Source organism: Scyliorhinus canicula, chromosome 16, assembly GCF_902713615.1.
Source record: "Scyliorhinus canicula chromosome 16, sScyCan1.1, whole genome shotgun sequence".
NCBI classification, from domain to species: Eukaryota; Metazoa; Chordata; class Chondrichthyes; order Carcharhiniformes; family Scyliorhinidae; genus Scyliorhinus; species Scyliorhinus canicula.
In genome coordinates, this window is record NC_052161.1 from 26,005,262 (window position 1) to 26,028,506 (window position 23,245).

At 44.5% G+C, this 23,245-nt stretch overlaps 1 long non-coding RNA gene across 1 annotated transcript in view; it reads left to right on the top strand.

The window, feature by feature from the left end:
- Nucleotides 1-22,899, top strand: part of LOC119950830 — a 29,470-nt gene extending 6,571 nt beyond the window's left edge. The window contains exons 2-3 of the long non-coding RNA XR_005457439.1: nt 9,876-9,959; nt 22,463-22,899. This is a non-coding gene — a long non-coding RNA (uncharacterized LOC119950830). The remainder of the gene's footprint in view (nt 1-9,875; nt 9,960-22,462) is intronic.
- Nucleotides 22,900-23,245: the final 346 nt, after the last annotated feature.

Consider the following 23,245-nt stretch of genomic DNA (forward strand, 5'->3'; position numbering starts at 1 on the left):
ACTTACAAGATAATACATGGCTTAGAAAGGGTGGACGCAAAGAAACTGTTTCCGTTAGGCGAGGAGACGAGGACCCGTGGGCACAGCCTTAGAATTAGAGGGGGTAAATTCAGAACAGAAATGCGGAGACATTTCTTCAGCCAGAGAGTGGTGGGCCTGTGGAATTCATTGCCGCGGAGTGCAGTGGAGGCCGGGACGCTAAATGGCTTCAAGGTAGAGATAGATAAATTCTTGATGTCGCGAGGAATTAAGGGCTACGGGGAGAATGCTGGTAGGTGGAGTTGAAATGCCCATCAGCCATGATTGAATGGCGGAGTGGACTCGATGGGCCGAATGGCCTTACTTCCACTCCTATGTCTTATGGTCTTATGAGGAGCAGGAAGAAGCTCAGAGGAATGCCAGCTGGCAGGAATTCCTCGGACCTTGAGGTGGGGGGGTGTAATGACCTCCAATTAGCATTATTGGTTGGCCAATTGGAGTATGAGCTCCCTCAATGATAGCTCATTGAGGGGGGCCATATAAGCACCTGTGTAGGCTTTGTGATCCAGTCTTAAGTTGACTGGAATGCTAGCAGCACTGTTAGAGCTGCTCTTGTATATAGTTATTGGCCATAAATATTGGTGTGGTGACGGGACTCCTGCCTCCTGTGGATTATTACACCTGGACAGTGTGTTTGTGATGCAGAGCAAGGCCAGCAGGTTCAGTTGTGGTAGTGGTTGAGGTTATTCATGAAAGCCCAGCCTTCTCAACCTTGCCCTTCTGTCGCTTGATGTGGTGATCCTCAGGTCAACGTACTACCAGTCAGCTCTCCCCATCAAAGGGGAAATCAGCCTATGGTCATCTGGGAATATGGCAATTTATTTACTTTTACTCTCATCCCATTTTCCAGCACTTGGTCCATAGCCTTAAATGTGATGGCATTTCAAGTGTTCATCCAAATACTTTAAATGTTGTGAGGCTTCCCACTTCTACCACCCTTTCAGGCAGTGAGTTCCAGATTTCCACCATCCAGAAGTTTTTTTTCTCACATCTATAAATCCCCTGTCCATTAATTCTGTTCCCGCTGATTATTGACCCCACCACTAAACAGAAAAGTTCCTTCCTGTCCATCTTACCTATATCCCTCGTAATAGAGACCTCAATCAACCCCCCACCCCCAAACCGTCTCTGCTAAAGGAAAACAATCCTAGCCTATTCAGTCTCATTTGATAGCTGAAATACTCTAGCACATGCAACATCCTGGTTAATCACCTCTGCACTCTTTGAAGTGCAATTGCATCCTTCCTATGGTGTGGTGACCAGAACTGCTACTCCAGCTGTGACCTGCCCAGCATTTTATACAGCTCCATCTATAACCCCCTTGCTTTTATATTCTACGCCTCGTATAATAAAGACATGTATGCCTTCTTAACCACTCTATCTATCTGTCCTGTCTTCAGGGGTCAATGGATATGTGCACCAAGGTCCCTCTGATCCTCTGTACTTCCTAGGGTCCGATAATTCATTGTATAATCCCTTGCGTGTTAGTCCTCCCAAAATGCATTACCTCACATTTTTAAGGGTTAAATCCCATTTGCTACTGATCCGCGCATCTAACGAGCCCATCTTGGTTTACAAGTGCAACAGGTGATTAAGAAGGCAAATGGAATTTTGTCCTTCATTGCTAGAGGGATGGAGTTTAAGACTAGGGAGGTTATGTTGCAATTGTATAAGGTGTTAGTGCGGCCACACCTGGAGTATTGTGTTCAGTTTTGGTCTCCTTACTTGAGAAAAGACGTACTGGCGCTGGAGGGTGTGCAGAGGAGATTCACTAGGTTAATCCCAGAGCTGAAGGGGTTGGATTATGAGGAGAGGTTGAGTAGACTGGGACTGTACTCGTTGGAATTTAGAAGGATGAGGGGGGATCTTATAGAAACATTTAAAATTATGAAGGGAATAGATAGGATAGATGCGGGCAGGTTGTTTCCACTGGCGGGTGACAGCAGAACTAGGGGGCATAGCCTCAAAATAAGGGGAAGTAGATTTAGGACTGAGTTTAGGAGGAACTTCTTCACCCAAAGGGTTGTGAATCTATGGAATTCCTTGCCCAGTGAAGCAGTTGAGGCTCCTTCATTACATGTTTTTAAGGTAAAGATAGATAGTTTTTTGAAGAATAAAGGGATTAAGGGTTATGGTGTTCGGGCCGGAAAGTGGAGCTGAGTCCACAAAAGATCAGCCATGATCTAATTGAATGGCGGAGCAGGCTCGAGGGGCCAGATGGCCTACTCCTGCTCCTAGTTCTTATGTTCTTATGTTCTTATCTCTGTCATACTGTAATCAACTCTGCCAAGAGCACGACTGTCGGGATGGGAGCTCCAAAGTGACAAGCTTCCCAACGAATCAGTTACAGTCCAGTTAACCAGGGAATTGGGACAGAAAGAATGTCTCAATGCAACTGAAGTTAAGAGAACAGAGACCAAGGTATTGTTCAAAAGAATTAAATGAATAATAAACAAAGTGATCTGAGTTATAGAGGTAATTGCAGTAAACAGATTTAAAGTGAGAAAACAGACTTCAGAGGTAAATCAAATGTTCAATGCCATTTTAATAACTTATGGGAATTGAGAGTTAAAGCAGTTGTGAAGAGTTTGTACAACAGTCAAGACAAAGAAATCCTAAAAGGGCAAAACCATGATACTGGGTTCACTGTTAAAAGTGGAGTGGAAGCTTTGTTTAAAGAGTTATTTGGAAAACCTCTACTGGATTTCAGAATGCAAGGTTTGCACTGAGTGCTAATTTTGGGTGCATTTGAGTGCTATAGTGAGAGTTTGGTGACTGAGGGAGTTAGGTGAGGCGGGAGCAAGGTGCTCCTTTCATTTCATTCCCACAAAGAGCGAGAAGGGAGCCAGGAGTTTACAGAGTGTGCAGCTGACTGGGAGCAGAGTCGGAGGGCGGAGTTCCAGTTGGTCCACAGGGCAGCTATATTCTGTAAGGTAAGAGTGGTTGGAGACTAGGGCAGTTGCATGCTCCTGTAGGATGTGGGTGGTGAGGGATACCACTGGTGTGTCCCTGCTGACTATATCTGCGGGAAGTGCACCCAACTCCAGCTCCTCAGCGACCGTGTTAGGGAACTGGAGCTGGACGAACTTTGGATCATCCGGGAGGCAGAGGGGGTTATAGAGAAGAGTTACAGGGAGGTAACCACAGGGGAAAGAAAACGATCAGGCAGAAAGTGCAGGGATCCCTCGTGGCTGTTCCCCTTCAAAACAAGTATACCATTTTGGATGCTGTTGGGGGGGATGACCTACCGGGGGAAGGCCCTAGCGGACAGGTTTCTGGTACTGAGTCTGGCTCTGAGGCTCAGAAGGGAAGGGGGGGAGAATAGAAAAGCAATAGTAATAGGAGATTCCATGGTTAGGGGAATAGATAGGACATTCTGTGGTCGCGAGCGAGACTCCCAGAAGGCATGTTGTCTCCCGGGTGCCAGGGATGTCCCGGATTGTGTCTTCAGGATCCTCAAAGGGGAGGGTGAGCAGCCAGAAGTCGTGGTGCACATTGGTACCAACGACATAGGTAGGAAAATGGGTGTGGAGGTAATAAACGAGTTTAGGGAGTTAGGCTGGAAGTTAAAAGCCAGGACAGACAGAGTTGTCATCTCTGGTCTGTTGCCGGTGCCACGTGATAGCGAGGCTAGGAATAGGGAGAGAGTGCAGTTGAACACGTGGCTGCAGGAATGGTGTAGGAGGGAGGGCTTCAGGTATTTGGATAATTGGAGCGCATTCTGGGGAAGATGGGACCTGTACAAGCAGGACGGGTTGCATCTGAACCAGAGGGGCACCAATATCCTAGGAGGGAGGTTTTCTAGTACTCTTCGGGAGGGTTGAAACTAATTTAGCAGGGGAATGGGAACTGGATTTGTAGTCCAGCAACTAAGGTGGCCGATATTCAGGACGCCAAAGCGTGTAGTGAGGCAGTGGGGAAGGTAATGTAAAATGTACTAGATGCTGTGGTATGATGAGGCAAGAGTTGAGCTCCTTTTCCACCAACACACCTTTAATGGTTCAAACTCATTCTGCACAGAACTCTACAGATCATCACAAGCTCCAGAGTCCACCTGAAGCCCCTTTACATATCAGTGTCAATCATTGAACACTTAAAATAAATGAGACAATCATTGAACACTTAACATAAATGAGACAACTAATTGCAATGTCTCTTAACCCATTACTTAACAGTCTCCCCTTCCTTGGAGAAAAAAAACAATTAGGTAAAAACAAAATTTCAAGAAACTAAAATTTCAAGAAACTAAAACACACACCTGATTCCCCCTTTTTTTTAAGTAGGAGAAAAAAAAACATTCACAGAAACAGGCGCCCTTCATTCACGATGTCTAAAAGTTTCTGTGAACTAGCCCCTCTTTTCGGGAAACAGTCTGACAGTTGATAGCTACTGTCAACCCATTTAATTTTTGTTATTTCCCCTCTGTCCAACATCTGCTTTAAACTTGCGATGTCTATCCGTAACCTCTTTTCATTGACACTTTTTGTAGAGTGCACATTTTCCCACCGAGATTTATTGTCAATGTGACAGTCAATAGGTATATTACTTAAATCGTCTAATCCCAAAATTTCTGTCAATATCTGACTTGTATAAAAGGCCATATCCACCGCTTCCACTAAGCTTAATGTCTCAGCAGCCAAAGTGCTTTTGACCACTCTCCTTATTTTCTTTGTTTCCCACTCAAGAGGGCAACATTTACCATTGTTCCCCAAAAGAAAAATGATAAAACCTCCTGCGCTTGAAACTCCATCGCATAAATTTTCATAGGACGCATCACTATAAACTATGAGTTTCAAATGCCTAGGATCACCTAAAACAGGGAACTTCAAAACACACTCCTGCATTTTTAGTTTGGCCAACACTTTATTTGCTCTTATTATGTCTTCCACTTTGGGATCATTCATTTTTGTACTGAACTCTAAAACATCAAAACTCACGTCCGGTCTAGTCTGTCTTCCTAACCAGTTCAGTTGCCCAATTAAACTTCGCAGTTGCTCTTTTTCTATCTTCGAAACCATTGCGTCTTTTTGTGAAACCCGGCCACGACTAATTGCTATTGGACTGATGCTTTCCAAGTAAGATTGCTGACGTAAAGTTGCCCCTAACTGAGTCTGTCCGATTTCCAAACCAATATATTTAAATGCACTGGAAGCCTGACTTCCAACCCTGAATTCTTTCCTCAAACCAGAGATTACAATAGCTTCAAAATCACTAGTCCCACCCCACAAAAAATCATCGACATGCATCATGAAGATGCCAGCAAGATTTCCTTCATAGTGCCAGTAAAACATTGCAGGATCTGCTTTCAACTGACAACAGCCTAACTTTAACAAGACTGACCTCACCGAAAAGTACCACACTCTAGATGCATCATTTAATCCATATACACATTTGTTCAACTTCCACAGTATCCCTTCTGTGTTAGCTGCTTCTTTAGGAGGACGGAGAAAAATGAATCTCTGGAGCTGATGCCCCTGCAAAAAGGCTGCTTTTATATCTATAGATCTGCATTCCCATGCCTTTCTGGCTAATAGAGCCAAGAAGATCTTTAAAATAACCTTTCCTGCTGTAGGTGAATCTACCCTTAAGTCCTGATTGTCTAAGTTTTCTTCAAATCCCCTTGCCACAAGCCTGGCCTTTGCCTTATAAGTTCCATCTGGAAGAACCTTTTCTGTACAAATCCATCTGTGGGACAGAGCTTTTTGTCCCATGTCCGGTACTTCCGTGTATACCCCAAATTCACTCCAACTATGCAATTCTTGCTGTTTAGCATCTTTGATAACTTTTTCATCTAATTTATTTGAAGCCACCAAAATCTCACGTGCATGTGGGCTTCTACGTCTATTAGTATTCGTAGTCTTACTCCTGTTCCGAGATCTTGATAAACTACGTCCCCTTTCCTGCCTGGTATCTCGTTCTGTACTGCTACTGCTTGATCTTTCTCTTCTAGAGCGGGATGTCCTTTCAATAGTTCTCGACCTTTTCCTGCAAACCTGTTCACTATCCGATGTACTATCTGAACTGGCACTGCGTTTCTGTGCCCTCCATTTTTGAACTTTGTTTTCCCAATCCATTGTCTTAACTTCCTCCCCTGAATGCTGTACATTCAACCAATGTTTATACTTTCCAGTTAGCCTTCCCTGCTCTACTAATAACAGTTGCATCCTTCCATTGACTAGACCCTTCAGGCAAGTATGTCACTTTTGTACCAACCTTTGGCAGTTGCCCTTTCGGAAAAAGGCCTGATCTAATTTATCAGAAGTATCGTGTTCCTCTACAGAAACCCTGTCTATATCAGCTAACTGGTCCTCATAATTCTGTAACACATGCGTACCAGATGACTCTGGTTCCTCGTCTTGTCTGTCTGCTCTGTCTAAATTTGAAAATTTGTAACCGGTACCCATTATCCTTGATGAATGTACCCTAACAGTTTGATTACCATGTTGCAAAATAAATGTTTTGCCATCTATGCCTATGATCTTCCCTGGGCCTTTCCATTCATTAGAATTGTCTCTCTTATAGTATACCATTTCTCCTTGTTGAAAAACGGCATCTGATGGCCGTACATTATGTCTATAAGCTCTGCAAATTCTTTCAGAGACTTCTCCTTCCAAAAAAACTTTTCTACTCCTATGTAACACGTTTAAATGTTCAGCAAAACCTGAGCTAATTGTAGTCCCTTCCCAAGCTGGAGGCTGGTCATCCAAAATGGAGGGAATTTTAGGATTTCTACTAAACACTAATTGATAAGGACTATAGCCCCCAACCATCTGCAATGAACTCTTTGCATGTACCGCCCATGCTAAAGCTGAATTTAGCATGCAGTTTGGTCGATCTCCCAAAACTTTCCGAAGCATGTCATCGATAACAGCATAATTTCTTACGCAGACACCATTACTAAACGGGCTTTCGGCAGCCATGTTCATAACTCTGATATTCATGTTTTCACACATATCCCTAAACTCATCATTAGCAAATTCTCCCCCATTGTCCGTAAAGAATTTTGCTGGTGGACCCATTCCTGTCCCGATCCATTTTTCCACAATTTTGTCCAAAATTACACTCTTTTCTTTACTTCGTACAATCGTTGATTTACTAAATCTGGTAACTAAATCTACAAAATGCAAAATAAATATATTATTTGCTTTATCCAAGATTTAAGGTCCATGGCCACAATGTCATTAAAATCCCTGGCCAAAGGTAGGGTTACTATCAGTTGTGCTGGTGTCCTTCTGTACTTCCTGTAAACTTCGATCACTAACCTGTTCTGTCAGCTTAGAATAGTCATCATCCCTTACCACTGCATCCTTTAATACATTTTTCAGCCTCCGAGGAGACGGATGAGCAAATTGCCTATGCAGTTTTACTACAATAAGCTTTTTACCAGCTAACGTCGCATTATCAACTGTCATTAATACATCCTTAACCACTCTACTTGAAACATTATTTGTCAATAATGGAATACAATAATGTCCCGACTGTGTAAATTGTAAGTCCACCGTCTTTCCAAAAACTGTTGCCTTATCCTGTTCCATATCCAGCTTCATGTGTGCTTTCTTCATTGACGGTCTGCTCAGAAGCAAAGATATCTCACTGGATACAACATCCGTGCTAATGAAATGATTCACTCCGGCAATATTGCAAGGGATCACCACTCTTTTCAGCGACTTCAGAGTATTATCATCCCCAAACCTGAAACTTGTGGAACTTTCAAATTCCTTAACCTTGTTACGATTTTCAGCATTCAAGGAGTCCAGGTAACATTTTAACCAGTCAATTCCACACACAGTAGATGTGCAGCCACTGTCCAATACAGCACAATTGAAGGATTCTGCAACCAAAAACCCTCATTGCCGACGTAAAACAGCTTCTTAATAGGACAATGCCTTCTTTCTGGTCACTATCTTTTTCCTCTTCTGACTTTTCCGTGTCATGTGTCGCTTCAAATACTCTATCATAACGAGTTGGACAGTTGAAAGCATAACGGTATTGAGAGTCGCGTCGATTTATCATGCCCCGTGCATTTCTGGGGTTCATCCTCCTATTGTAGGTTCTAACTGGGTTTCTGTCTTCATAATTTCCTTGTCTCGGTCTTTTATAGTTTTGAGGCCTGTTCGTAGCCATACGTTTTCACCATCCTGTTAGTAGTGTATCTTCCATATTCTGCCTTATAGCAGGCTGACCTATTTGGATCATCAGAACCATTGGAATCGAATGTTTCCCCAAAATTTTTTTAAAAGCTGTTGTCATCTGTTCGAATAAGGTATCGTTATCCGTAAACTGAACTCCTGTCAAAAGCAGGAGCCTATCCATGTTGCTCACTCTAGCACAGTCAAGTAATTTAAAGGCCAATACAGACTGTGGAAATTCCAGCCTGTGTTTCTGCAGCCTTTTATATAGTCTGCCAAATTCCATTATATAGTCTTCCATAGATAAATCCTCCATTTTTCGAAACTTATCAAAATCCGACCATGCTTCATACGCACTTAACAAGTCATCTTTCTTATAAATCTTGTCCATATAAAGTAATAAAGTCGCCAGACCTTCTTCTGAGTCTAACTCTTCCAACTCCAGCTCAGAAAGCACTTTGTTTCGGATTTTACTGCCATATGGTAAAGAAAGGGGGCAGCAGGGTAGCATGGTGGTTAGCATAAATGCTTCACAGCTCCAGGGTCCCAGGTTTGATTCCCGGCTGGGTCACTGTCTGTGTGGAGTCTGCACGTCCTCCCCCTGTGTGCGTGGGTTTCCTCCGGGTGCTCCGGTTTCCTCCCACAGTCCAAAGATGTGCGGGTTAGGTGGATTGGCCATGCTAAATTGCCCGTAGTGTCCTAATAAAAAGTAAGGTTAAGGGGGGGGGGGGGGGGGGGGGGGGGGGGGGGGGTGGGGGGTTGTTTGGTTAAGGGTATAGTGTGGATACGTGGGTTTGAGTGGGGTGATCATGGCTCGGCACAACATTGAGGGCCGAAGGGCCTGTTCTGTGCTGTACTGTTCTATGTTCTAAAGAGCCAATGCCGTACCTTGTTTTCTCTTTCCTAAAGCAGTCACCTTAGTCCACATAACTACTGCACTTCTCCATTGGTCGTATGATTCCCTTTCAGAAAATAGGGGTGGATAATCATAACCAGCCATCTTTGTCCTGGGTTCAGCCATGTTTCCCTTTTTTTTTCACTCCCTGGTTTTATCTGGAAAAATTGTATCTTTCACATTTACACAGCAACCATCCTCTGCTTCCAGTGTAAAATATACTAGATGCTGTGGTATGATGAGGCAAGAGTTCAGCTCCTTTTCCATCAACACACCTTTAATGAACATAGAACATAGAACAGTACAGCACAGAACAGGCCCTTCGGCCCTCAATGTTGTGCCGAGCCATGATCACCCCACTCAAACCCACGTATCCACCCTATACCCGTAACCCAACAACCCCCCCTTAACCTTACTTTTATTAGCACACTACGGGCAATTTAGCATGGCCAATCCACCTAACCCGCACATCTTTGGACAGTGGGAGGAAACCGGAGCACCCGGAGGAAACCCACGCACACAGGGGGAGGACGTGCAGACTCCACACAGACAGTGACCCAGCCGGGAATCGAACCTGGGACCCTGGAGCTGTGAAGCATTTATGCTAACCACCATGCTACCCTGCTGCCCCAAATGGTTCAAACTCACTCTGCACAGAACTCTACAGATCATCACAAGCTCCAGAGTCCACCTGAAGTCCCTTTACATATCAGTGTCAATCATTGAACACTTAACATAAATGAGACAATAATTGAACACTTAACATAAATGAGACAACTAATTGCAATGTCTCTTAATCCATTACTTAACAGGTAACACTGACAAGGGAGAGTACTTGCAGGCACGGAGATGGGTTGAAGTGTGTATACTTCAACGCAAGAAGCATCAGGAATAAGGTGGGTGAACTTAAGGCATGGATCGGTACTTGGGACTACGATGTGGTGGCCATCACGGAAACTTGGATAGAAGAGGGGCAGAAATGGTTGTTGGAGGTTCCTGGTTATAGATGTTTCAATAAGATTAGGGAGGGTGGTAAAAGAGGTGGGGGGGGGGGGGGGGGGGTGTCATTGCTAATTAGAGATCGTATAACAGCTGCAGAAAGGCAGTTCGAGGAGGATCTGCCTACTGAGGTAGTATGGGTTGAAGTCAGAAATTCCCTTGTTGGTAATTTTCTATACACCCCCCCATAGCAGCAGAGGTGTGAAGGAACAGATTGGGAAACAGATTTTGGAAAGGTGCAGAAGTCACAGGGTAGTAGTCATGGGTAACTTCAACTTCCCAAACATTGAGTGGAAACTCTTTAGATCAAATAGTTTGGATGGGGTGGTGTTTGTGCAGTGTGTCCAGGAAGCTTTTCTAACACAGTATGTAGATTGTCCGACCAGAGGGGAGGCCATATTGGATTTGGTACTTGGTAATGGACCAGGGCAAGTGATAGATTTGTTAGTGGGGGAGCATTTTGGAGATAGTGACCACAATTCTGTGACTTTCACTTTAGTAATGAAGAGGGTAGGTGCATGCTCCAGGGCAAGGTTTACAATTGGGGGAAGGGTAAATACGATGCTGTCAGACAAGAACTAAAGTGCATAAGTTGGGAACATAGGCTGTCGGGGAAGGACACAAGTGAAATGTGGAACTTGTTCAAGGAACAGATACTAGGTGTCCTTGATATGTATGCCCCTGTCAGGCAGGGAAGAGATGGTCGGGTGAGGGAACCATGGTTGACAAGAGAGGTTGAATGTCTTGAAAAGAGGAAGAAGGAGACTTATGTAAGGCTGAGGAAACAAGGTTCAGACTGGGCACTGGCGGGATACAAGATAGCCAGGAGGGAACTGAAGAAAGGGATGAGGAGAGCTAAAAGAGGGCATGAAAAATCTTTGGTGGGTAGGATCAAGGAAAACCCCAAGGCCTTTACACATATGTAAGAAATATGAGAATGACTAGAGCGGGGGTAGGTCCAATCAAGGACAGTAGCGGGAGATCTGTATTGAGTCTGAAGAGATAGGAGAGACATACATATCAAGGACACATAGTATCTTGTTTCTTGAACAAGTTCCACATTTCACTTGTGTCCTTCCCTGACAGCCTATGTTCCCAACTTGAACGAGTACTTTTCTTCGGTATTTACGAATGCGAGGGGCCATATTGTTGGAGAGGACAGTGTGAAACAGACTGGTAAGCTCGAGGAGATACTTGTTAGGAAGGAAGATGTGTTGGGCATTTTGAAAAATTTGAGGATAGACAAGTCCCCCGGGCCTGACAGGATATATCCAAGGATTCTATGGGAAGCAAGAGATTAAATTGCAGAGCCGTTGGCAATGATCTTTTCGTCCTCACTGTCAACAGGTGTGGTACCAGGGGATTGGAGAGTGGCCAATGTCGTGCCCCTGTTCAAAAAAGGGAATAGGGATAACCCTGGGAATTATAGGCCAGTTAGTCTTACTTCGGTGGTAGGCAAAGTAGTGGAAAGAGTGCTGAGGGATAGGATTTCTGAGCATCTGGAAAGACACTGCTTGATTAGGGATAGTCAGCATGGATTTGTGAGGGGGAGGTCTTGCCTCACAAGTCTTATTGAATTCTTTGAGAAGGTGACCAAGCATGTGGATGAAGGTAAAGTAGTGGATGTAGTGTACATGGATTTAGTAAGGCATTTGATAAGGTTCCCCATGGTAGGCTTATGCAGAAAGTAATGAGGCATGGGTTGGTGGGAAATTTGGCCAGTTGGATAACAAACTGGCTAACCGATAGAAGTCAGATAGTGGTGGTGGATGGCAAATTCAGCCTGGAGCCCAGTTACCAGTGGTGTACCACAGGGATCAGTTCTGGGTCCTCTGCTGTTTGTGATTTTCATTAATGACTTGGATGAGGGAGTTGAAGGGTGGGTCAGTAAATTTGCAGATGATACGAAGATTGGTGGAGTTGTGGATAGTGAGGAGGGCTGTTGTCGGCTGCAAAGAGACATAGATAGGATGCAGAACTGGGCTGAGAAGTGGCAGATGGAGTTTAACCCTGAAAAGTGTGAGGTTGTCCATTTTGGAAGGACAAATATGAATGCGGAATACAGGGTTAACGATAGAGTTCTTGGCAATGTGGAGGAGAAGAGAGATCTTGGGGTCTATGTTCACAGATCTTTGAAAGTTGTCACTCAAGTGGATAGAGCTGTGAAGAAGGCCTATGGTGTGCTAGCGTTCATTAGCAGAGGGATTGAATTTAAGGGACGTGAGGTGATGGTGCAGCTGTACAAAACCTTGGTAAGGCCACACTTGGAGTCCTGTGTGCTCTGGTCGCCTCATTTTAGGAAGGATGTGGAAGCTTTTGAAAAGGTGCAAAGGAGATTTACCAGGATGTTGCCTGGAATGAAGAGTAGGTCTTATGAGGAAACGTTGAGGGTGCTAGGCCTTTACTCATTAGAACGGAGAAGGATGAGGGGCAACTTGATAGAGGTTTATAAGATGATCAGGGGAATAGATAGAGTAGACAGATACTTTTTCCCCGGTGGAACAAACCATTACAAGGGGACATAAATTTAAGGTGAATGGTGGAAGATATAGGGGGATGTCAGAGGTAGGTTCTTTACCCAGAGAGTAGTGGGGGCATGGAATGCACTGCCTGTGGAAGTAGTTGAGTTGGAAACATTAGGGACCTTCAAGCGGCTATTGGATATGTGCATGGATTACGGTAGAATGATGGGGTGTCGATTAATTTGTTCTTAATCTAGGACAAAAGTTCTGCAGAACATCGTGGGCCGAAGGGCCTTTTCTGTGCTGTATTTTTCTATGTTCTATGTTAAACTGATACCGACAAAGTGCAATTTTTCCAAAAAAAGATGTTTGGAGCCTTGGACAATGGGAAAGGAGCAGTGATGTTCCATCTGCTGTACTTATCTGGAAAGATGCAACGGGAAGGGGAGGGTTTTGAGCATGGTTGAAGGGAGAACAGGATATTGTACATTGAGAAATCCCTTCAAAATGCTGAAAGAGAAGAGGACAGTGGCATCATGTTGGAAACGGTGAAAGATGATCCATGTGGAAACTGACTGGGTGAAAGATAAGGATAAGAAACAGATTGCCTATGAGGATGGTGGAAACAGAGACGATCAATTATCTCAAAATGAATTTGGATGGGTATTTGAGGGAAATAACTTTCAGGGCTGAAGGAATAGAGTGGGAAATTATTGCTCTCCAGAGAGCTGGCATGGATTCAATGGGATGAATGGCCTCCTTCTACAGTAATGACTCTAAAGAAAGCACAGTGCTAGTCTCTCAGCTGGAGATTGAAAGTATCAGATCAGACGTGCTTCATCAATAATAGATTCACTGTTATTCTTGTCTTTATTGGTAGCTGCAGTGGCTGATCCGGCAGGAGTGCTGGGTTATCAGAATACAGAGGTGTAAAATGGGAAGGTTGGGGTGTAGAAATCAATGATGAAAAGCAAGAGGTCCATGGTCACAACATCTGTAGTTGCACTTCATACCAGATATTTGAATGAGGGTAAAGTGGCTTCTATGGCTATCAGCCCAATAATGTGGAGCACGGTCTTCCCCACAGGGCTCAATGACACAGGATTGCCTGTTTCCTGGCAGCTCCATTGGGTTATGGGCGACCTTGCATGCAAAAGAAAGGGAAGAGAATCCATTACTGCCTTGCAATGAGTTTGAGTGATGTTCCACCCATAGCAGAATAACCAGAAGGATGTGGAAACAGCGAGAGGTGGGCATGAGGCAGACAACATTGTTGAATGTGTGAGGGTAAAGTAGAGGGGCTGGATGTTAGGCAGAGTCTTGATGGTTAATGGGTGAGTGATGGGGCTGAGATGAATTGTAAAGCGTGAGAGGTTCATGGTGCAGTTGGTAGGAGATGTTATTTGAAAATACAATCATTGACATTGACCACCATGTGATGCCATTGAACATTTGCCATAACTACAGCCAGGTCATCATGGCTTCTCACGAGGATTTGACCTCTGTGACTGACTACTCCTATCCTCTTTTCAGAGTAGTCCTGAGGATCTCCCAGACTTCTGTGGAATCTTCACCTCTCTAACACCATATCTGAAAACCTGAAAGTCCTCTTCTTGGTCTGTTGCTACAATAGCAGTCTTCTTCCTTGCTGCCACTGTTGCAGCAGCTCGGAATGCACCCTCCCCTTGAATTTCAGAGAGGCAGGCTGACTTTAAAAAGTGCAGGATAGCTGTAACATGCTAGCCACATATGCTACTAGGCCCCGTATTTAGTGTGCAGCCAACTACCAATGAGTCTCACACTGGATTGCAGGATACAAGATGTTGTGAGCAGGCAGCATAAATTTTGTGTGTTTTCTGTCTCAACTGAACCAAAACCAGGATAATTGCACATTATAATTCCTACTGCTGAATGGCCCTTGCAGAGTGTTTCCCTGCAGAGTCCAAACCAATAAGTGCAGTTAGGAATGTTTATTTAATGCCAATCATGTAGAGGAAGCAAAATATAAAGAGGGAAAGTCAGATGGAATTAACAGTGAGATACAACAGACAGAAAGATGAAGTAACAAAAGATTTGAAGCTTCATTTTTGAAAATCTTCACCAATAATTAAAATTAGGAATGAAGGAATGCACTTAACACGCGTAAAAGCTAACGTTCAGTCTCCGAGAACTTGTTTGGCAGTAATTAGGATTTAGCAATGCCATAATGTCTAAATCAGTTATGGTGGTGTTTATTGAAAGATAATTATTGGGAAGACTGCCTTGCAAAGTAGGGATGTAAGATTTGTTTATTCACAAGAAGACAGATTTAAAATCATATCAGACAACATTTCTAACCAAGTTGTCCTCTCAAGGTCTTGGTTGGACACATGCGTATATCTCTGCTGAGGGGCTTGAAATCCCGCCTCTGAGTCCTACCTCTGAGTGACAGCAGACATCTACATTGCAAGTATACAGGAAAACATTATACGGAGTGCCAGGATAAGAATATTTAACACACTGTGTTTCCAATGAGCATTGGAATTATAAGACACCACTAAATCTTGGAGCATAACTGCTTTTAACTACAAAATTGATGGCACAAAGATTAAAATTCAAAGACCCTACACCCTGAGCAGCCATTATCAGTCGATTCTCCTATAAATATGAAAGAGCGAAACAATTGCAATCAATGATAAGTGAATGATAGTTGCTGCCAGATAAATTGGCACACATAGCAGTGATAGTATGGCATTTCCTGCATATTAATAAAATGGAAATCTATCCTGTTATAGTAGTAGCATACCTTCGGGGCATATGCAGGGGTAGGTATGTGGATACAATCAATCATGCATAGATGCCAAGTAATGCTACAGAATAGCTCTTCAGTCTCTGCAGCTGCTGAATAGACTTTGGGAAGCTGATATGCATAAATCAGAAGTGATTTAACAATGTACTTTGAACATTGCTGTCAATGATTTCACAAAGCTCTTGGAGCATGAAAGATGCCAAAGACTTGGAAGGTGTGCATTGTGTTTACCTTCAAAGTGTAGACAATGCATAATTCATATGACGAGCACTCCAATACCCTATTTTGCATCTCATACTAATATAATGTTTGCTTATTTGTAGATTTTCTGGGACAGGCTTTTTGGGGATGAAATCTGATATGGAAAGAAACCACTACCCATCCACTACTTGTGCACATCTTAATTTGAGTTCATTCCACCTGTCATTTGAGAGTACCTTTAAGGACTGGGTGTTTATCACATAGCTGTAGTGGATGTACCTTTAAGAAATGGGTGTTTATCAAACAGCTGCAGTGATGTTAGAGTGTGGGTGGAGCTGGGCTGGCTGTCTTTCACTTTTGTTTTTGAGCAGGCAGCTACAGCGTGTTTTAGTTCGTTTTCAGAGCTGGATAGCTGCAGGCAAAGCAAGTAGCTGTATAATGGCCTCTCTCTACAAGCTACAGACTGTCTTCAGCTCATTTGAGGATTTCAAAGTAATACCTGTTTCTGTAGAGAACTAAAACCTGCTGTCTTTCTTTGAAAAGGGTTTAACATATGGATGTTGTTAGGAAAGTTATGAAGGGTTACTTATAGAATATTGTATCTGTGGGGATTATTGGTGTTGAGAGTTGTTAAGATATTTACTGTGGGTTTATAAAGTGATAACTAGATTCATAAATAAACATGGTTTTGTTTTAAAAGTACTTTAGATCTCTGTTGCATCACACCGTAAAGTAGGCCCTTGTGCTCCGCATAACTGAAATCTATTAAAAGGTTTGGTTTATGGGTCAGGTGAACTCCCTGATACACTTTGGGGTTCTCTAAATCCTACAACACCCCCCAAAAAAATAGTTATTTTTAAAAAGCCAACTACCTTTTAATTGCGTCGAGTTGACCTTCAACTTAGTGACACCTTATGTGACAGAAGTTGAGGAAGCGTCAAAGAGACAGAATGAGGACAACCGGACATGAGTGGTTCTCCATTTATTTTTTGATGTATCTTTTCAGAATCCACCATTGAATTAAATCTCTTATTCCAGTCCGTTTGTGCTCAGCCATAGATTTATTTTTCAGGTCACATATAACTCTCTTCGGTGATGCTGGATCAAAGGACTCCCACGGCTCCTAAACTCCAGTGGTTAACCCTAGTTCTGAAAGACTCCATTCCTCAGTGCTATGAAAGCTCAAGTTTTCCCCTTTTGCTATCCAGGACTATCTTCGAGTGCAGCTTCACCTCATTCCACACTACTGCACCTCAGCTCACTATGGCAAAATACCAGATGTCGACTTCCAATTGTTGCTTCATCGGCCATACCTTCTTGCGGTTTATTCACAGCTTTGAAAATGGTGAAGGATAAAAATTAATTTTAAAGAAGGCCCTTTTCATCCTATTGCATCAGTGCTGGCTCTTTGTAAGTAAAATCCAAAACTAATTCAGATGTCCCAGGCTCCATCCATATATTTTTAGTGGATGAGTGGAAGACAGGACAGGCAGAAGGGCATTGGAATAGTTGAGTTAAAAACAGAAAACACTGGAAACACTCAGTAGTTCAGGCAGCATAAGTGGAGAAAGCAGTGTATGGTTTATGTCTCATGTGAATGATCCTTTCACAGTGTTTGAACATTTTCGTTCTCACTACAAGTGCAGAGCAGAGGTCGCAATCACTTGTTAATTCAATTTTCTATCCCACTCCCATCTCTCCATTTGACATCTCTATTTGTGGCCCTCTACCCACATAACTCCGATTTTGCTTGTTGTGCATGGCCAATTTCTTCAAGTGTGCGGGCCCTTAGGAGGAACCGAGCAGGATGCTAGCGCACCAGTTGAGGAGGCAGGCGTCGGCGAGGGAGATTTAGACGATGAGAGACGAGTGGGGCATGTTTGTATCTGGGCCGGAGGGGGTGAATGGGGCTTGAGGCCTTTTATCAGAGGCTGTATACTTTGGAGCCTCCGGTGGGGGATGAAGGGATGAGGCAGTTCTTGGATGGGTTGGAGTTCTGGAGGGTTGAGGAGTCAACGGTATAGGGACTGGGGAGCCTGATTGGGCTAAGGGGGTAGATGGATTGCGTGGGTTGATGCAGGCAGGGAAGACCCCGGGAGCCGAATGTGTTCCTAATCGTGTTTCAAGTTTGGGTTGGAGCTGGGGACCCTGCTAGTTGAAATGTACATTGAGTCGATGGTGAGGGGGGATCACTCCCCTCCCCACGCTGTCTCAGGCCTCGATAACACTCATTTTAAAGAAGGACAAAGACCCGGAGCGGTGTTGATCATACCGCATAATCTCACTGTTGAATGTGGATGCAAAGTTGTTGGCAAAGGTGCTAGCGACCCAGATAGAGGATTGTGTGCCGGGGGGGTGATAGATGAGGACCAGACAGGGTTTGTGAAGGGGCGCCAGTTGTCAACAAATGTAGGGAGGCTGCTTAATGTTATTCTGATGCTCTTAGAGGGCTGGGAAGTGGAGATGCTGGTGGCGATAGACGTGGAGAAGACATTTGATCAGGTCGAATGGGCTTTTGTGGTTTTGGGTTGGTTGGGTTTTGGGCAGGGATTTGGGGATTGGAATCAGCTGCTGTATAAAGCGCCTTAGGCAAGCGTTTAGACAAACAAGGTCAGCTCAGATTATTTTGGGCTGCATCGGGGATGAGGCAGGGGTGCCTGGTCTCTTTGCTCTAGCGATTGAGCCTCTGGCAATGGCGCTTAGGGAGTCAAGGGGTTGGAGAGGGATTGAGCTGTGGGGGTTGAGCACCGGGTTTCTTGGTATGCAGATGACTTCCTGTAGTATATTTCAGACCTGGTTGGGTGTTTAGCTAAGATCATGCAGATTTTGGGCGAGTTTGGCCCAAGCTAAATATGGGGAAAAGCTAAGTGTTCCCAATTGATGCATGGGGACAGGAGGGGAGGCTGGGGGAATTGACACTTTGGTTGGTGGAGATACATTTTCACTACCTTGACATACAGGTGGCATGGAGTTGGGCTCAGTTGCATAAGCTGAACGTGGCGCGGCTGGTGGAGTGAATAAAGGCGGACTTTCAAGAGCTGGGAAGTTTTTGTTTGTATTCCAGCACCTCAGGATTTCTGTTCCTATGTCCTTTTTTTAGGAAGGTTAATGGGATGATTTTGAGGTTTCTGTGGGCGGGGAAGGCTCTGTGGAAGAGGGTGTTCTTGGAGAGGGGGCGACAGGGGAGGAGGGGTTAGAGTTGCCGAGCTTGTTGAATTATTACTGGGCAGCAAATCTTATAATGGCTAGGAAATAGTGGTGAAGGAGTGGTCGGTTTGGGGTGCATGGGGGCCTCATATAAAGGGACCGGTTTGAGGGCACTGTTGTTGGCGCCCCTTCCGTTCTCGCCGGTCAGATACCCCACGCATCCGGTGGTTGTATCAGACAGAGGGTTTGGAACCAGTGTCGGCCGCACTTTGGAATGAAAGGCGGGTAGCTGTGGGTGTCAATTTGTGACAATGACAGGTTTGCACCGGCGGGGTTGGATGCGAGGTTCCAGTAGGTGGGGATAGAATACTTTAGGGATTTGTTTGTTTGTGGGAGGGAACTTTACAGACCTGGAGGAACTGGAGGGGGTGTAGCAGTTACCAAGAGGAAATAGGTTCAGGTATCTGCAGGTCAGGGATTTTATTAGGAAGGAGGTGTCTTCGTTTCCGGCACTTTCGCACCCGGTACTGCAGGATACGCTTCTGTCTGAAGATGAAATTGGGGAGGGCAGGGTAGCGGACATTGGGGAGCTGATGAAGAGTGCTCCAGTGGGGTAGGTCAGACTCCAATGGGAGGAAGAGTTGGGTTGGGGGGGGGGGGGGGGGGGGGGGTGGAGGAAAGCGCTGTGAAGGGTGAATGCATCCTCATCGTGGGCCAAGCCTTATTCAATTTAAGGTGGTTCACAGAGCCCACATGACGGTGTCCAGGATAAATCGGGTGTGCGGGTTGGCTGGCGAACCATGTACATATATTTTGGCCATTTCCGAGGTTGAGGGGTTTTGGAAGGGATGTCAAAGATTTTGGGGGTAGAAATAGCTCTGAGTGCAGAGGTGCAGAGGTGCAGAAGTGCTGATATTTGGAGTGTTTCTCTTGAAAAAAGACTGACCTAATAAAATAATGGAATGTTTTGATAAAGTGGAGACAGAGAGAATGTAGCCTCTTGTGGAGAACGAGAATGACTAGACACCATCAGTGCAAGACAGCCACCAAGAAATCCAATTGCGATTTCAGGAGAAACTTGCTTTATCTGCAATCTGGTGGGAATGTGGAAGTCGCTATTACAGGGAGAAGTTGAAGTGAATAGCTGCACTTAAGGAGAAGCTGGACAAGTATTTGTGAGAGAAGAGAATCGCTGGTTACGAGAGTAGATTTAGATGAGAGAATGTGGAAGGAGGCTCGTGTGGAGCATAAACATCAGCAGGGCCATTAAAAGGGGGATCAAGGGTTATGGGGAGAAGGCAGGAGACTGGGCATGAGAAACATATCAGCCATGATTGAAAGGCGGAGCAGACTCAATGGGCCAAATATATTAGTTGGTAGTAATCTTGCTTTGCAGGTTTGTGTTCTAATTTTATGGGAAAGTTAAAAACATTATGAAAATTGATTGAGGAAGTATTGAAGCATAAAAAACCCATATATAGTCATTCTACCAGAGAGGTGAAGTAATGCATTGTATTTGAGAATCAGTACATAAAACTTTATGCTTTTGTTCTGCATGCTTGATTACCGTGGTACCAAGTTCCTGGTTTTAATCATGTTAATGTGAGAGGTAATGATTAACTTTGTAATAGGTAAAACTCAGATAGTCAGAGGAAAAGTTCTTTGTGTCCTGACGTTGTACATTTCCCACAAGCCAATTCAGAGATTTATCAGTGAGAATTCTGGAAGTGCACCACCTGTTATCTTGGCCACTGTTGAAGAATTTGGGGAGATTGAAGGAGGAAAAAAGGAGGATGTTTATCTGAGAACAAGGGGGTTAAAAGAAAACTAGTCTGCACTCGTGACGGAATTCCAGCTACAGAGGGGGAAATGGGTTTTGGTATTTGCAGATTAGGCACTTCATCAGTAAGGAGTTGGTTACATTTCTGAAGCTACCATTCCCGACGTGTGGGATAATATTTTGTCCGAGGATGGGATTGGGGAGGGAAAGATCTTGGCCACATATGGTGAGTTGTTGGAGAGAGGGGACTCTTCGGTGGAGGAAATAAAATGGAAATAGGAAGAGGAGCTGGTAGGGGGTTGCAGAGGTGGGGCAATAGAGTGAGGCTCGAGGGAGGGTTAACTTTTCCACCTCATGTGTGAACTTTTCCACCTCTCGTCCACTTTAAATTGTGCACATGATGGCATCAAGGGTGAGATGGCTCTTTTCAAGAGTAGAAGATAGATGCGAGCAGTACGAAAGGGGACCGGCAAATCATGTGCACATGTTTTGGACATATCCGAAGTTGGAGGAGTTTTGGGAAGCCTTTGCGGGAAATATGTCGAAAGCGCTGGGGGTGTGGCAGTGCAGATGGGAAGAGAAGCCGACGTGTTGACCTTTGCCACCCTGATAGCCCTGAGGAGGATATTGTTAGTGTGGCGGGACTTTGGGCCGCCAAAAGCGATGGTGTGGCTGAGTACTTGGTGGAGTTTCTGCAAATGCGATTAGAGGCGCAGATGAAGGGTTCTCCTCGAGGTGGAGGTTGTTCATCGACTTCTTTAAAGAGTGGTTAAACATCAGAAGGGGGGATTGTTGTGGCTGCGGGGCGCTTTTCACAGTAACTTCATTGAAACCTACTTGTGACAATAAGCGATTATTATTGGGGATTTTGTAGTAACCTAGCAAGGCCCAGATTTAGGCCTGATTAAAATTGGGTATTTTAAATTAATGAATTTGCCTGATTAAATTGGATACCTTAAATTAAAGAATTGGGCATTTTAAAATTATATTGCAATCAAATCTCAGGCAGGCTGTTGGAATTCAGACTTAGAACATAGAACATACAGAACATAGAACATACAGTGCAGAAGGAAGCCATTTGGCCCATCGGGTCGGCAATAACCCATTTAAGCCCTCACTTCAACCCTATTCCCTGAACCCAATAACCCCTCCTGACCTTTTTGGACACGAAGGGCAATTTATCATGGCCAACCCACCTAACCTGCACATCTTTGGACTGTGGGAGGAAACTGGAGCACCCGGAGGAAACCCACGCAGAAACTGGGAGCGTGCAGACTCCGCACAGACAGTGACCCAGCAGGGAATCGAACCTGAAACCCTTGTGCTGTGAAGCCACAATGCTAACCACTATGCTACTGTGCTGACCAAAGTCAAATACACAACTAACGAGCAAGCTGCCAGAACATGTCTGGGCCTGTTCCATTCAATCAACCATCAAAGATCATTGCACCCTACTGAGACCCAGCAGGAGATCATTTTTTAATTTTTTTTTTGTTTTTTTAAATTTAGGGTACGCAATTATTTTTTCCAATTAAGGGGCAATTTAGAGTGGCCAATCCACCTATCCTGCACATCTTTTTTGGTTTGTGGGGGCGAAACCCACGCAGACACGGGGGAGAATGTGCAAACTCCACACGGACAGTGACCCAGGGCCGGGATTCGAACCCGGGTCCTCAGCGCCGTAGGCAACACTGTGCCACCGTGCTGCCCACTAGCAGGAGATCATTGTACCCCATTGAAATGAAGAGGTCTATTGTCCGTAGCCCAGATCGAGCCAGAGTATCTACTGTTATCTTTTATGGGAACAGGTAGGGGCCTGGTAGGGGCTGGTTTAGCTCACAAGGCTAAATCGCTGGCTTATAAAGCAGACCAAGCAGGCCAGCAGCACGGTTCGATTCCCGTACCAGCCTCCCCGGACAGGCGCCGGAATGTGGCGACTAGGGGCTTTTCACAGTAACTTCATTGAAGCCTACTCGTGACAATAAGCGATTTTCATTTTCATTTCATTTCATTTCATTTCAGGTAGTCACCCAGAGTATCTACTGTTATCTTATGCGAACAGGTCATGCGCAGCTCACACCACCACAGATGGGACACCTGGGACGGGCTCAGATGGCCTGTCAAACGTCATCATTTGGCTGCTGGGACCCTCCCGAGACCTCATTGGCTGGAAGTCAGAGAAGTTTCTGGAAAAGTAGGAGGGAGGGGGATAAAGGTACACTTCTCAGACAGCAGCACCAGCAAACACTCGATGTGTGAGGTGACCTTGACCAGACCAGAAGGAAGGAAGCAAGGAAGAGAACCATCTTTGTGAAGATGGGCCAGAGAAATTCCAGCAATCAGATCCCTGGCCTACCAAGCCAACTTTACGGGCAGTATACTTGAATCTGGGGTATTCTCCTGTTTTATGTGGGTAATTTAAGGATTAATTGTGTTAATAAATATTGCTGAATTATGAACTTGTGTTTGTGGTTTGTTTCCTCATAAATAAAGACATCCGAGGTAAAACCTTTGAATATGTAAACTTGTCGAAAGTACCTGAGGTTTTACAGGAACAACAATTTATTTTGTTTTTATAGTTCGAAAACGGGGCAGGGGATGGGTCAGAGGGATTTGGCTGTTTGGGGGGTGATTTGTGCAGGTTGATTTTTTTGATGTTATATCCCTTATAGTTTTTGGTGTAAAATTGAGAATGCCTCGCCTGAAAATATTTTTTTAAAAAGGGAGGGAGCCCACATCAGAGACCCCCATCAAAATCCATCAGAACCTACCCAACAGAGATGCCCATCAGTCACCACCATCAGT